This window comes from Triticum aestivum, chromosome 1D (assembly GCF_018294505.1).
Source record: "Triticum aestivum cultivar Chinese Spring chromosome 1D, IWGSC CS RefSeq v2.1, whole genome shotgun sequence".
In the NCBI taxonomy this organism is placed as follows: Eukaryota; Viridiplantae; Streptophyta; class Magnoliopsida; order Poales; family Poaceae; genus Triticum; species Triticum aestivum.
Genome location: NC_057796.1, coordinates 451,256,221 through 451,270,590, shown reverse-complemented (window position 1 = coordinate 451,270,590; position 14,370 = coordinate 451,256,221). Strand labels below are relative to the sequence as shown.

Below are 14,370 nucleotides of genomic sequence, written 5' to 3'. Positions count from 1 at the left end.
TTGCTTGCACGACACCTAGCATGTGCCGCTCTTGTACCTGGCTCGCTTTTTCCCGGGAAGCAAGTGAATTTCGTCCGTGATTTTGTCGGGCGATCGCGAGATTTCCGCATGTGGCAAAGGGGTCGTTTGAGTTGCCTCCGGATTGGGAACACATTGCTGCGCTTTCGTTTGATTCATATCCATGTCTTGATTGAAATGCACTGTATATTGCTTTATGTAGGTTTTTTTTAAACTTGCTTTATGTAGATTGGTATAATTGGACAAGTGCTTTACTATGAGGCAAGTTATAGGATGGTAAAACGAGCCACAGAATCGGCAAGAGTTTCTGAAGAGTGGAAGGGGATCAGCCGATCAGGGGAATTTTGTGCAAAGGCTGCATGAGTCGTCTAAGATTGATTTAGAGTTCTTTTTTCTTTTTCAGTTTTGCTAAAGCACATCTAGATGTGCCATAAGTATTGCACATCTAAGTCATATATCATTGATCTTACATTGAGATTCGAGTGAATATTTTCTTTCTCTTTTTCCTTTTTCCTTTCTTTTTATATGTGGGTGATTTAGAGGTTTATTATTTTCCTTTTAAGTAGCGATGAAGACTAGGTCAAAGTTATCTCTCCCTATCAACGGAAATGTCGCCTCTCACTGAAAGAATATCCTCATAGATTGGTCTATATTTATTTAAGTATTTAAGACCGGGTCGGAGTAGCGCTTTGTTATCAACAGAGATGTCGTCTCTCGCTGAAAAAACAATCAACATAAATTGAATTAGAAGTTCTTTTCTCTAAGAAAACTGAAAACATGGTCGAAGTTGCGAAGTCGCTATCAAGGGAATGTGGTGTCCCATTGAGATATTAATCCGTATTACTGAGACCGGACAGTGTCAAACCTGGGATACCATCATCCTCCCAATCATTCAACCACTTGTTGCTTTCAGGGTAAGTTTTTGGTTAGACTAGGTATTTTATCATAGTGGCACACCATAAAATAGTTGTTTTGTGATGCGTTAAATCTTTATTATTAAAGGGGAGTTGGTAGTCTCGCCTCACCACCCATCAACCCCCTCCATGTTGGTTTTTTTCTCCCTCCACTAAAAATCGAATCGATTCGCCAGACACTCCTTGTTTGTTTTTCCTAAGTTCGCGGGGATCGTAAGATGAGAATGAAAACAGACTTAGGAATTGAATCGGAAATTCTGATTTCTGTTTAATTTGGTAAGTAGTGGCAGGACATTTCTGTTGTAATTTGGTAAGATAAGAAAAGATATTTGAGTTGTGTTGGGAAAGTTGCGATTGTGATTCACTAGTAGAGATAATGATATATAATAAATGGCGTAGTGTGTGGGATTAGGGATTTGTCATTGAGAAACATATCTAATTTTGTTTTGGAAGGTTATTGGGAAAAAATTGTGTGGAATTAATCCTTAAGTTTGTTTTCATTATCTGTGGCGAGCCCTCGGATAAAAAAATCCCGTCGTCCCGCTTTCATTCTAATCTTACGATCCTGGCACACGAACACATAAACAAAGCTGGAAGAGAAAACCGGCTGAGGCAAAGGGAAAAAAGAAACACGCACGATAAATAAAGAGTTGGTTCGAGCGAGACAATGGAACAAATGATCGAACCAACTCTTTATTGATGATGACGTAGACTTATACAGTGGGAATGGTCATCTATGAGAGACACGACGGTTTGTAGAGACGTCGTTCCAGGGAATCGTCATGACAGTTGCTAGAATCCTGGAACCACGCGCATGAGAAAAGGAGCAGGGATTATCCCCTATAACCGCAAGGGTTATATTTCCAACACTCTCCCTAATCACCGCTTGATTGTGGTTATATTTTTAACACTCTCCCTAATCACCGCTTGATTGTATGATAGTTCATCGTCTGATAACTTCTTCAAACCCAGTGGAAAAATAAGGAGAAAATGATGCAACATATTAATAGTTATTGCCTTCTGTCAACTCAATATGAGAAAACCCATGGAATTCAGAGGACAATAAATATGCCATATATAATTTCCTAAAAAACCCGATGGTGAAAACAGAAAGTATGACATATGAGCTTGTGTTGGTATCACCTCATTAAAAACCTTTATGAGAACCTGTAAAGTAAACTTATGAAGTGAAAAAGGGTATAATATGATGCTTTGAACATGAACCATCCAGGAAGATATTGTTGGGGAACGTAGCATGCGATTTCAAAAAAATTCTACGATCACGCAAGATCTATCTAGGAGATGCATAGCAACGAGAGGGGGGGGGGGGGGGGGGGGGGGGAGTGTGTCCACGTACCCTCGTAGACCGAAAGCGGAAGCGTTAGGTTAACGCGGTTGATGTATTCGAACGTCTTCATGATCCAACCGATCTTAGTACCGAACGTACGGCACCTCCGTGTTCAGCACACATTCAGCTCGATGACGTCCCTCGAACTCTTGATCCAACAGAGGGTCGAGGGAGAGTTCTCTCAGCACGACGGCGTGGTGACGGTGATGGTGATGTGATCCGCGCAGGGCTTCTCCTAAGCACTACGACGCTATGACCGGAGGCGTAAACTGTGGAGGGGACACCGCACACGGCTAAGACAACACTTGATGTGCTTTGGGGTGCCCCCTGCCCCCGTATATAAAGGAGGAGGGGAGGAGGCCGGCCACCAGGGGAGCGCCAGGGAGAGGGGAGTCCTACTAGGACTCCAATCCTAGTAGGATTCGGCTCCCCCCTTTTTTTCCTTCTTCCGGAGGGGGAAAAGGGGGAAAGGAGAGGGAGTAGGAGAAGGAAGGCGCCGCCCCCTTCCCTAATCCAATTCGGCCTCCTCCCTTGTGGGGGGCGTGCCAGCCCCTTGTGGGCTGGTTAGCCTCCCTCCTATGGCCCATATGGCCCATATCTTTCCCCGGGGGGTTCCGGTAACCCCTCCGGTACTCCGGTATGTACCCAATAAACTCCGAAACCCTTCCGGTGTCCGAATACTACCTTTAAATATATCAATCTTTACCTCTCGACCATTTCAAGACTCCTCGTCATGTCCGTGATCTCATCCGGGACTCCGAACAAACTTCGGTCACCAAAACACATAACTCATAATACAAATCGTCATCAAACGTTAAGCGTGCGGACCCTACGGGTTCCAGAATTATGTAGACATGACCGAGACACCTCTCCGGTCAATAACCAATAGCAGAACCTGGATGCTCATATTGGCTCCACATATTCTACGAAGATCTTTATCGGTCGAACCGTAATGACAACATACGTTATTCCCTTTACCATCGGTATGTTACTTGCCCGAGATTCGATCGTCGGTATCTTTATACCTAGTTCAATCTCGTTACCGGCAAGTCTCTTTACTCGTTCAGTAATGCATCATCCTGTAACTAACTCATTAGTCACATTGCTTGCAAGGCTTATTATGATGTGCATTACCGAGAGGGCCCAGAGATACCTCTCCGATACTCGGAGTGACAAATCCTAATCTCGATCTATGCCAACCCAACAAAACACCTTCGGAGATACCTGTAGAGCATCTTTATAATCACCCAGTTACGTTGTGACGTTTGATAGCACACAAGGTATTCCTCCGGTATTCGGGAGTTGCATAATCTCATAGTCAAAGGAATATGTATAAGTCATGAAGAAAGCATAAGCAATGAAACTTAATGATCATTATGCTAAGCTAATGGATGGGTCTTGTCCATCACATCATTCTCCTAATGATGTGATCCCATTCATCAAATGACTACACATGTCTGTTGTTAGGAAACTTAACCATCTTTGATTAACGAGCTAGTCTAGTAGAGGCATACTAGGGACACTTTGTTTTGTCTATGTATTCACACATGTATCAAGTTTCCGGTTAATACAATTCTAGCATGAATAATAGATATTTATCATGATATAAGGAAATATAAATAACAACTTTATTATTGCCTCTAGGGCATATTTCCTTCAGTCTCTCACTTGCACTAAGTCAATAATCTAGTTCACATCGCCATGTGATTTAACACCAATAGTTCACATCTTTATGTGATTAACATCCATAGTTCACATCGCCATGTGAACCAATACCCAAAGGGTTTACTAGAGTCAATAATCTAGTTCACATCGCTATGTGATTAACACCCAAAGAGTACTAAGGTGTGATCATGTTTTGCTTGTGAGAGAAGTTTAGTCAACGGGTCTGCCACATTCAGAGCCGTATGTATTTTGCAAATTTTCTATGTCTACAATGCTTTGCATGGAGCTACTTTAGCTAATTGCTCCCACTTTCAATATGTATCCAGATTGAGACTCAGAGTCATCCGGATCGGTGTAAAAGCTTGCATCGATGTAACTCTTTACGATGAACTCTTTATCACCTCCATTACCGAGAAATATTTCCTTAGTCTTCTTAGGTAACTAAGGATAAATTTGACCGCTGTCCAGTGATCCACTCCTGGATCACTATCGTACCCCCTTGCCAAACTCATGGCAAGGTACACAATAGGTCTGGTACACAACGTAGCATACTTTATAGAACCTATGGCTGAGGCATAGGGAATGACTTTCATTCTCTTTCTATTTTCTGCCGTGGTCGGGTTTCGAGTCTTACTCAACTTTACACCTTGCAATACAGGAAAGAACTCCTTCTTTGACTGTTCCATTTCGAACTACATCAAAATCTTGTCAAGGTATGTACTCATTGAAAAATCTTATCAAGCGTCTTGATCTATCTCTTCGGATCTTGATGCCCAATATGTAAGCAACTTCACTGAGGTCTTTCTTTGAAAACTCCTTTCAAACACTCCTTTATGCTTTCCAGAAAATTCTACATCATTTCCGATCAACAATATGTCATTCACATATATGTATCAGAAAGGCTGTAGTGCTCCCACTCACTTTCTTGTAAATACCGGCTTCACCACAAGTCTGTATAAAACTATATGCTTTGATATATTCATCAAAGCGTATATTCCAACTCCGAGATGCTTGCACCAGTCCATAAATGGATCGCTGGAGCTTGCACATTTTGGTAGCACCTTTAGGATTGACAAAACCTTCTGGTTGCATAATATACAACTTTACTTTAATAAATCCATTATGGAATGTAGTTTTGATATCCATTTGCCAGATTTCATAAAATGCGGCAATTGCTAACATGATTTGGACAGACTTAAGCATCCCTACGGGTGAGAAGGTCTCATCGTAGTCAACTCCTTGAACTTGTCGAAAACCTTTCGCAACAAGTCGAGCTTTGTAGATAGTAACATTACCGTTAGCGTCAATCTTCTTCTTGAAGGTCCATTTTTTCTCTATGGCTTGCCGATCATCGGGCAAGTCAACCAAAGTCCACACTTTGTTCTCATACATGGATCCCATCTCAGATTTCATGGCCTCAAGCCATTTCGCGGAATCTGGGATCATCATCTTTTCCTCATAGTTCGTAGGTTCGTCATGGTCTAGTAACATGACTTCCAGAACAGGATTACCGTACCACTCTGGTGAGGAACGTACTCTGGTTGACCTACGAGGTTCGGTAGTAACTTGATCTGAAGTTTCATGATCATTATCATTAACTTCCTCACTAGTTGGTGTAGGCATCACTGGGACATATTTCTATGATGAACTACTTTCCAATTCGGGAAGAAGGTACAATTACCTCATCAAGTTCTACTTTCCTCCCACTCACTTGTTTCGAGAGAAACTCCTTCTTTAGAAAGGATCCATTCTTAGCAACAAAGATCTTGCCTTCGGATCTGTGATAGAAGTTGTACCCAACAGTCTCTTTTGGGTATCCTATGAAGACGCACTTCTCCGATTTGGGTTCGAGCTTATCAGGCTGAAGCTTTTTCACATAAGCATCGCAACCCCAAACTTTAAGAAACGACAGCTTAGGTTTCTTGCCAAACCACAGTTCATACGGTGTCATCTCAACGGATTTAGATGGTGCCCTATTCAACATGAATGCAGCTGTCTCTAATGCATAACCTCAAAATGATAGTGGTAAATCAGTAAGAGACATCATAGATCGCACCATATCTAATAAAGTACGGTTATGACGCTCGGACACACCTTTACGTTGTGGTGTTCCAGGTGGCATGAGTTGTGAAACTATTCCACATTGTTTTAAATGAAGGCCAAACTCGTAACTCAAATATTTGTCTCCGCGATCAGATCGTAGAAACTTTATTTTCTTATTACGATGATTCTCCACTTCACTCTAAAATTCTTTGAACTTTTCAAATGTTTCAGACTTGTGTTTCATTAAGTAGATATACCCATATCTGCTCAAATCATCTGTGTAGGTCAGAAAATAACGATACCCGCCGCGAGCCTCAACACTCATTGGATCGCATACATCGGTATGTATTATTCCAATAAGTGATCAGTAGCTCGCTCCATTGTTCCAGAGAACGGAGTTTTAGTCATCTTGCCCATGAGGCATGGTTCGTAAGCATCAAATGATTCATAATCAAGTGATTCCAAAAGTCCATCTGCATGGAGTTTCTTCATGCACTTTACACCAATATGACCTAAACGGCAGTGCCACAAATATGTTGCACTATCATTATCAACTTTGCATCTTTTGGCATCAATATTATGAATATGTGTATCACTACGATCGAGATTCTATAAACCATTTACATTGGGTGTATGTGTTGGGGAACGAAGTAATTTCAAAAAAATTCCTACGCACACACAGGATCATGGTGATGCATAGCAACAAGAGGGGAGAGTGTTGTCCACGTACCCTCGTAGACCGAAAGCAGAAGCGTTAGCACAACGCGGTTGATGTAGTCGTATGTCTCCACGATCCAACCGATCAAGTACCGAACGCACGACACCTTCGAGTTCAGCACACGTTCAGCTCGATGACGTCCCTCGAACTCCGATCCAACCGAGTGTTGAGGGAGAGTTTCATCAGCACGACGGCATGGTGACGATGATGATGTTCTACTGACTCAGGGCTTCACCTAAGCACCGCTACGATATTATCGAGGTGGATTCTGGTGGAGGGGGGCACCACACACGGCTAAGAGATCAATGATCAATTGTTTTCTCTTTGGGGTGCCCCCCTGCCCCCGTATATAAAGTAGCAAGGGGGGGAAAGAGGCGGCCAGCCAGGAGGAGGCACGCCAGGAGGAGTCCTACTCCCACCGGGAGTAGGACTCCCTCCCTTCCTTGTTGGATTAGGAGAAGGGGGGAAGGAGGAGGGAGAGAGGAAGGAAAGGGGGGGGCGCCGCCTGTCGGTGTCAAAACAGGCGGATCTCGGGTAGGGGGCGCCGCCTGTCGGTGTCAAAACAGGCGGATCTCGGGTAGGGGGTCCCGAACTGTGCGTCTAAGGCGGATGGTAACAGGAGGCGGGGGACACGATGTTACCCAGGTTCGGGCCCTCTCGATGGAGGTAATACCCTACTTCCTGCTTGATTGATCTTGATGATATAAGTATTACAAGAGTTGATCTACCACGAGATCGTAGAGGCTAAACCCTAGAAGCCAGCCTATGGTATGATTGTTGTTGTCCTACGGACTAAACCCTCCGGTTTATATAGACACCGGAGGGGGCTAGGGTTACACAGAGTCGGTTACAAGGGAGGAGATCTACATATACGTATTGCCAAGCTTGCCTTCCACGCCAAGGAGAGTCCCATCCGGACACGGGACGAAGTCTTCAATCTTGTATCTTCATAGTCCAACAGTCCGGCCAAAGGATATAGTTCGGCTGTCCGAGGACCCCCTAATCCAGGACTCCCTCAGTAGCCCCTGAACCAGGCTTCAATGACGATGAGTCCGGCGCGCAGATTGTCTTCAGCATTGCAAGGCGGGTTCCTCCTCCGAATACTCCATAGAAGATTTTGAACACAAGGATAGTGTCCGGCTCTGCAAAACAAATTCCACATACCACTGTAGAGAGAATAATATTTCCACAAATCTAATCTGCTGACAGCTTTTTATAATGTGACGTTCCGCCGTGGTCTGGTCATGACAAACCGTTTTTTCGAGCCTGCCACTGCACGTGTTACAAGGCGGTTTCCTTGGCACGTCCTGTCGAAGCAGAGATCATGTCCCTCTTTTCACGGGATTCTCATTAATACGGGTGTGGGTAACCCAATCGTGCCTGCTGGTATGACTCCTCGATTTTAGGCAAGTTCCAAACGGCCACGCGGGGGACGCTTGATATTCACCCTCTCTATAAAGCGGCCAAGGCCTGTCCTTTTCTTCTCACGCTCGATCCTTCCCTTCCCCCAACCTTGAATTCCAACACTCAAGGCTCAGGCTAAGCGCTTCGGACCTTCAATCATGTCCGGATCCAACCTTCAAGGCCGGTGGATGGCCTCCTCTGTCACAGAGGAGGACATCAAGAAGCTAAGAGAAGCCAGGTATCTGACCGCCGAAATCTCGCACAGGCTGCCTGCTCAAGGGCAGGTCATCCCCACTCCCGAACCCAACGAGAGTGTCGTATTTATTTCCCACTTCCTCTGAGGGCTAGGCTTTAGTCTTGATCCCTTTGTTAGAGGGCTTATGTTCTACTACGGGCTCGATTTCCATGATCTGGCTTCGGATTCCATCCTTCACATCTCGTCGTTCATCGTCGTGTGTGAAGCCTTCCTCTGCATCACCCCACACTTCGGCTTATGGCTCAAGACCTTCAATGTGAAGCCGAAGATGATTGAGGGGCGACACGCAGAGTGCGGAGGTGCCATAATAAACAAAGGTGCCGATGCTCCATGGCCAAAGGGTTCCGTCCTGGAGACATCCAAGTTATGGCAGCGGGAATGGTTTTACATCACCGCTCCCCGAAGCGCTAAGTGGGTAGCTGCCCCCACCTTCCGTCCGGACCCTCCGCCACAATTGGCATCATGGGTCAACAAAGGGCTGGACTGGGGGCCAGCTAATGATGTGCTGACATTGCAGAGCCGCATCCGAGATCTCTTCGAGGGAGATGTCAGCCTTGTCAAGGTAATGCAAGTCATGCTAGTTCGTCGGGTCCTGCCATGCCAACGTCGATCTCTCTGTATGTGGGAGTTCAACCCGGAAGGACCGCGAACTATTCAGCAATTCTTCGGCGCGACGCTCGAAGAGATGTATGGATTGTTCTTCGGATCACGAATAAAGTGTTCGGACACCACCGAGGATGCGGGTCTGAACTGCAATCGTCCAGACACCCAAGTAAGTAATTCCGCGGCCGAACATGTTGTCTCTTTATTTATCACAACATCATTCTGAAAAGTCGGTATGTGACCGGGACTGGATAAAAAAGGCGAAGATGATCAGGTGTTCGGGCCCCCTTCCCGAAGGCTCACCGGATCATGTACTAGCCAGGATGCTTGAGCTTGGGCCTTATCAAACGCCATCAGGGGAAGATAAAGGGGGGAATAAAGAAGCCGAAAGCAGGCCTCACTCATTATTCATCCAAACCGGGGGAATTAGTACCTCCGCAAAGGAGTATAACCGGGGAGAAGAATCTAAAATTCCCTCTCCCCAAGGAAGGAAGAGGACCACCTCTGAAGGCTGGAAACGATGGTTTCCAAACGAGGGAAGAAATCATCGCCAGGGGGCCCTGCCTCGGAGGGTGTCCTTACCGCACAATGCCCGCAAGGGGCTCAGCCCTCCACCGAGTTGTAAGTAAACAAAAGTACTTCATAGTAAATATATCCTACTTTATTTCTGAGAACAATAACCGAGACGTATGTCTTGTAGTTCGGATCGTAGCCCTTCTCGACAGAGTTCGTCTTCGGGGGATCTTCTTCCGGAGATGATGGAGAGCGAAACGCCTCCCTGTGCCTCCCCGCCTCGTGAGGCGGACGACCCTGAGGTGTCATCACGGAGGATTTCTCCTGATCCGCCAAGGCCAGAAGGTAACCCTTCGGCCACCCGGAGTCTGGAGTATTCGGCTCCTAAGGAGAGCCACAAAAAGAGTCCGGGACTGTCCGGCGCACGACCGGACGCACTGATGAGTCTTCTGGAGCAAGCGGCTATCTCAGAAGCGCATCGTATACTAATGTGTACGGTGGTTGAGAGGATTTCATCCGCTGAAAGCGGGTTGCATGAAGCTTTTATGAGCCTACTGAGAGGCTTTGAGGTACGCAAAGTAATATGTATATTTCTGACGGTACCGCACACGCTAGGTGTGCCCTATGTAGATAGTAGCCCCTGAGACTCTAGTTGCTGTCGAAAAAGGCGGCAAACAGAGGATCATAGTCCCAGGTAATAACCGTACTGCTTTCATGTGCAGGTGGCTGAGGGTCCGGTCGCTAGCCGGACTGGTGAGTTTGCCGAACTGAAGCGGCAACTTGATGCGGCAGATGCCGACATCGTGCTTGTAAACAAGCGGCTTGACGAGGCACAGGGTATGTATTCTCCGGTGGTCAACATATATTAAGAGGAGCATGATGCTAGTCTCTACTCCTATAAAAATATGAGTTGATGATGATGGCGTGTCTGCCTATGGATCTTCTGCATCGTCCGATCTTGAATCTAAGGTTGAGATTGAGGTAAGACGTATTGTACTGAGCGCCAAAACAGAATAGTCTAGACGTTTCTCCTCCTCTCACGAAACAGATCTCTAGCGCCTCACGTCCACCCACCCTATCTCTGGCCACCGAAGCCCATCCTCTCTCCCGCCGGCGAAACACTCCCACTGCTCCAGCCGAACACAGTCCCAATCTCGACACCCAAAGGAGCACCACAACGTGAGAGGACGAATCGAGCCCATCCTCTCCGCCATGGTCAACGGCCCACCGCCCATGATGGCACTGATGCCCCCAATTCCCCATGCCAACGCGTGCGAGGCGCGCCATTGGATCGATGACGCGCGTGCTATATGCGTGTGCGCATGCGCCTGAGGGCGCCGTGCAGGAGCTCCCCCTTCTCCTCCCTTTTCCTCTCTCCCCCTGCGCACAGTGGAGCTTGAGCTGGGCGGGACACTGAGCAGGAGTTTTTGGGGGCAGAGGAAGAAGACGTTCAAGTAGAAGGCGTGGACGTTGGGGAGTAGCTACGTGGAAGGAGGGCGTGAACGGTGGGATGGGCGCTGGCTGGCTGGTGAGTGCGTCAAGGTTTCTCTAATGTTGTTAATTTTGTTGCTCTGCCCTGATATACTACTATTTGAGCATATACCAAAAAGGGTTTCCCCCGCTTTGTTTTCCAAACCAACCAACACCGAGTACAGAGATCGCTGTGGCGAGCAGCACAACACACCAAAAGAAACAAATGCCAACCACGGCAGCTCGGCAAAGCGCGGATGACCCGCCACCGCGGCGCCCACCGGATACAGACCACCACAGACCGAGGCTTTGAACCACCGCGTACCAAGCAGCACCTCCAAGAAGGGATGCGACACCGACGACGCTGCTGCCCAGACGATTCCTAGGGTTTCCCCCGGCACGCGGAAGGAGGTGGGGGATGGATACCACCGACACTCTCCAGGAAGGAATGGTGGCACCCGCAGGTGTCACCGCGTCGGGGCCGAAGCCGGCAGGGATTTCTCCCTCAATCCAACCCCAACCGCCCAACTAGACGGAACCGACCCGCTAAACCGTCGCATACCACCATGCGCCAACGCAGTAGCGCCTCCACCCATGCCGCCTCACTACGAACACCACCACGTGGCCAAGAGGACCGGAGAGAAGCGCGCCACGATGGGAGCAGCAACACCAACGCCGAGCGGGAGGGAATCACCTCCACCGCCGTCGTGCGGGAGGCCCGTGCCTCCGGCACCGTCGCGGTAGCCGTCCGGACGCGGCCGTGGGGCATGCTGGGCCACCCCTAGCCCAGCCAGGCCCGACGCGGGCCCGTTAAGCCCCACCGGCCACGATGCAGCAGGCCGACGTCGGCGCCGCCAGCACCCAGCCGCTCGTCGCTTCTCCCCCGCCTCCCAGAAGCCACGCCGGAGACCATCCCCGCCGCCGGCCCGCCCAGGCCCAGATAGGGCCCGAAGGGCCCAGATCTGGGCCGAGCGGACGACGCTAGATCCCGCCGCCGTGCCGCCCCGCCGCCAACGGCGGCGCCGCCGCCCAGCTGCTCGCCTGCACACGCCATGGAACCCCGCCGCCACGCCAGACCGCCGTCGCCTAAGTGCACCCCCCGGAGCAGCTCCGCCCGCGCCAGAGAGCTACCGGGAGGGGAAGGGCAAGGAGGCCGCCGCCACCAGCAGCACCGGGGCCAAGCCGGCCGCCGGCGCCGGCGACGGCGGCGGGAAGGGAGGAGGGAAGGGGGGACCTGGAGGGAGGAGACCGGTCGCGCGGCCGGTCGCCCACGGGCGACGCGGTCGCTAGAGAGAGGATATCCCTATTTGAGCATATATAAAGAGATCATAGAGGAAAGCAGCAGTAGGCTGCTGCGGTTTTGTTCATGGTGCTACTGGTTTTGTTAATGTTGGTATTTGCTTACTGTTTACGACTGCTGCTACTATGTACTCACTTTATGATATGAAGATATGTATGCTGTTGGTGAAAAGGGATCGGTGCTATAGCGGTAGGCGTCTGGTGGCTATGCAGTGGCATCCGCTACTTAGATACGTAGCCGGCAACGGTGAGAAGACTTTGATCTTGATATATTAGATGTAAGCCTCATACACCATAGGAGGTCCTCCTTTTGGTGATATCGGCTGGTGAGCTTTCTCCATCTTCACCCTCTAACACACATTGGTTCTGCATTATGTATATGTGGCTTTGATAAGAAAGGAATGTTTCTATCTGAATATTACCCAGTTATGCTTTCTTTGTCTAAATCGATTTAGTAGAAGAGATAGAGAGAAGCAATTTACTGGTGTGGTTCATTTGGGAAATTTAGTACTTTGTTATACTGCTTTGTTTTAGGGGATGAAGTAAATAGAACAAGATATTCCTGGGATGGATCTATATGTGCTCGTTATGATGTCATGTAAATTCCACAACACATTTGTATGCGTGTATCCTTCTTATAGTTATAGTCATGCTTGACAGCCTGCAGGCTGAGGCTAACAATTCTTTTCGTCTCTATTCCCCTTATTTCAGTGCATTGTGCTACTGTATACTACTGTTACAATGACATGTGCATTTAGTAAAATCCCTTAATTATGGCAGCATGTAAAAAATAAATGTTTCCTGAGTGCGGACTGTGGTATAGATTCGTGCAAGTTCTGAAACCTGCAAGTACCGAATTACATAATAATTTTGTAGGATGATAAAAAAGAAGAAGGTGATGATTCAGTTATCAAGAGGATGTGTGAACTCTGAACCTGAAGGACAGGAAATAAAACATGAGGAGGTAATGGAGGAGAAGAAGAAGCAGACATTAGGATAATAATGAAAGAGAATGAGTAGATAATAAGAATGGTATTGAAAGAGAAGACGAGATGCACCTTGGCTAAGTAAAGAGCTAGACCTGAAATTGCCAATAAAGGGAATGAGGTCCTTTTCTCTATTGGTGCCATCTTAGCTGCCGATTGCCGTCGGTTAGGTGCATATTTCATGAGATAATCTCGTTCTAACATGTCTCTGATTTTGATTTTTTTCTGCGGATTTCAGAATATAGAAGGCAGCTTCGCAGAGGGGTCACTGACGAGTAAGGTGAGGCCATCACGTCTCTATTCTTGTGTTAGTTTGTTTCAAAGAAATCACACTAATTTCTCTCAGTATATGTATCTGCAGTGAAATAAGTCCTCGAGCAGGTTTCAGTGAAGACTACTGATCTAGAAGTGCCGTATGTTCATGAACAATTTTCTGCTGCTGAAATAAGTCCAGAGCAGGCTTCAGTGAGGACTACTGATCTAGAAGCTGTATGTTCATGAACAATTTTCTATTGCTCTGACTGAACGGATTGTCTCTGTAATTCTTGTATGTTTGGGTGGTGCCCAGCTACCAATAGAAGACAAGCCGTCTTCTTGCTGAACAACGCCACAATTGTATAGTTGTATGTTATTTAGGATTGTCTCTGTTGCATACGACCTGGGGTTACAAGAGGTCCGGTACTAATTTTGTGTATGTATCTCTTCTATATACACATGATTTCAAAGCATATTTTATAGTACATTTTGTTTCTTTGCTTGGTAAAAAATGTATTGCAAGTGTTGTTCATTGTTTTCTTCCTTTTATGTAAATATACTACAGACCCTCTACAGGCTCAGTTTTCTTCCTTTTGTCTGAACATATCAGACATTTATATATGATGTAGTGATTGTCTGATGTCCTAGCAGTTGGATGAAAGCAAAAACCACAGAACTAATATTGTTGGCACATATGTTTTGAGCAAACAACTAAAAGAAGACTATACTATGCTTGACAAATGATTCCATGGCCTCATAGATGCCTAAGGTATGTAACTAATTAAGTGGAACTAGCTGTGTAGGTTATGTTTGGAATATTTCTTCTCTTCATGGTGGCATTGTATCCAGATTCATTTTTCGTGTGCATATTTAGCAAA

At 47.0% G+C, this 14,370-nt stretch overlaps 1 long non-coding RNA gene across 1 annotated transcript; it reads left to right on the top strand.

Annotated features, from left to right (window-relative positions):
- Nucleotides 1-10,506: 10,506 nt before the first annotated feature.
- On the top strand, nt 10,507-13,988 carry LOC123182843 (uncharacterized). Its single transcript, XR_006492331.1, has 2 exons — nt 10,507-13,517; nt 13,599-13,988. It is a non-coding gene; the product is annotated as an uncharacterized lncRNA (long non-coding RNA).
- The last annotated feature ends 382 nt before the right edge of the window (nt 13,989-14,370 follow it).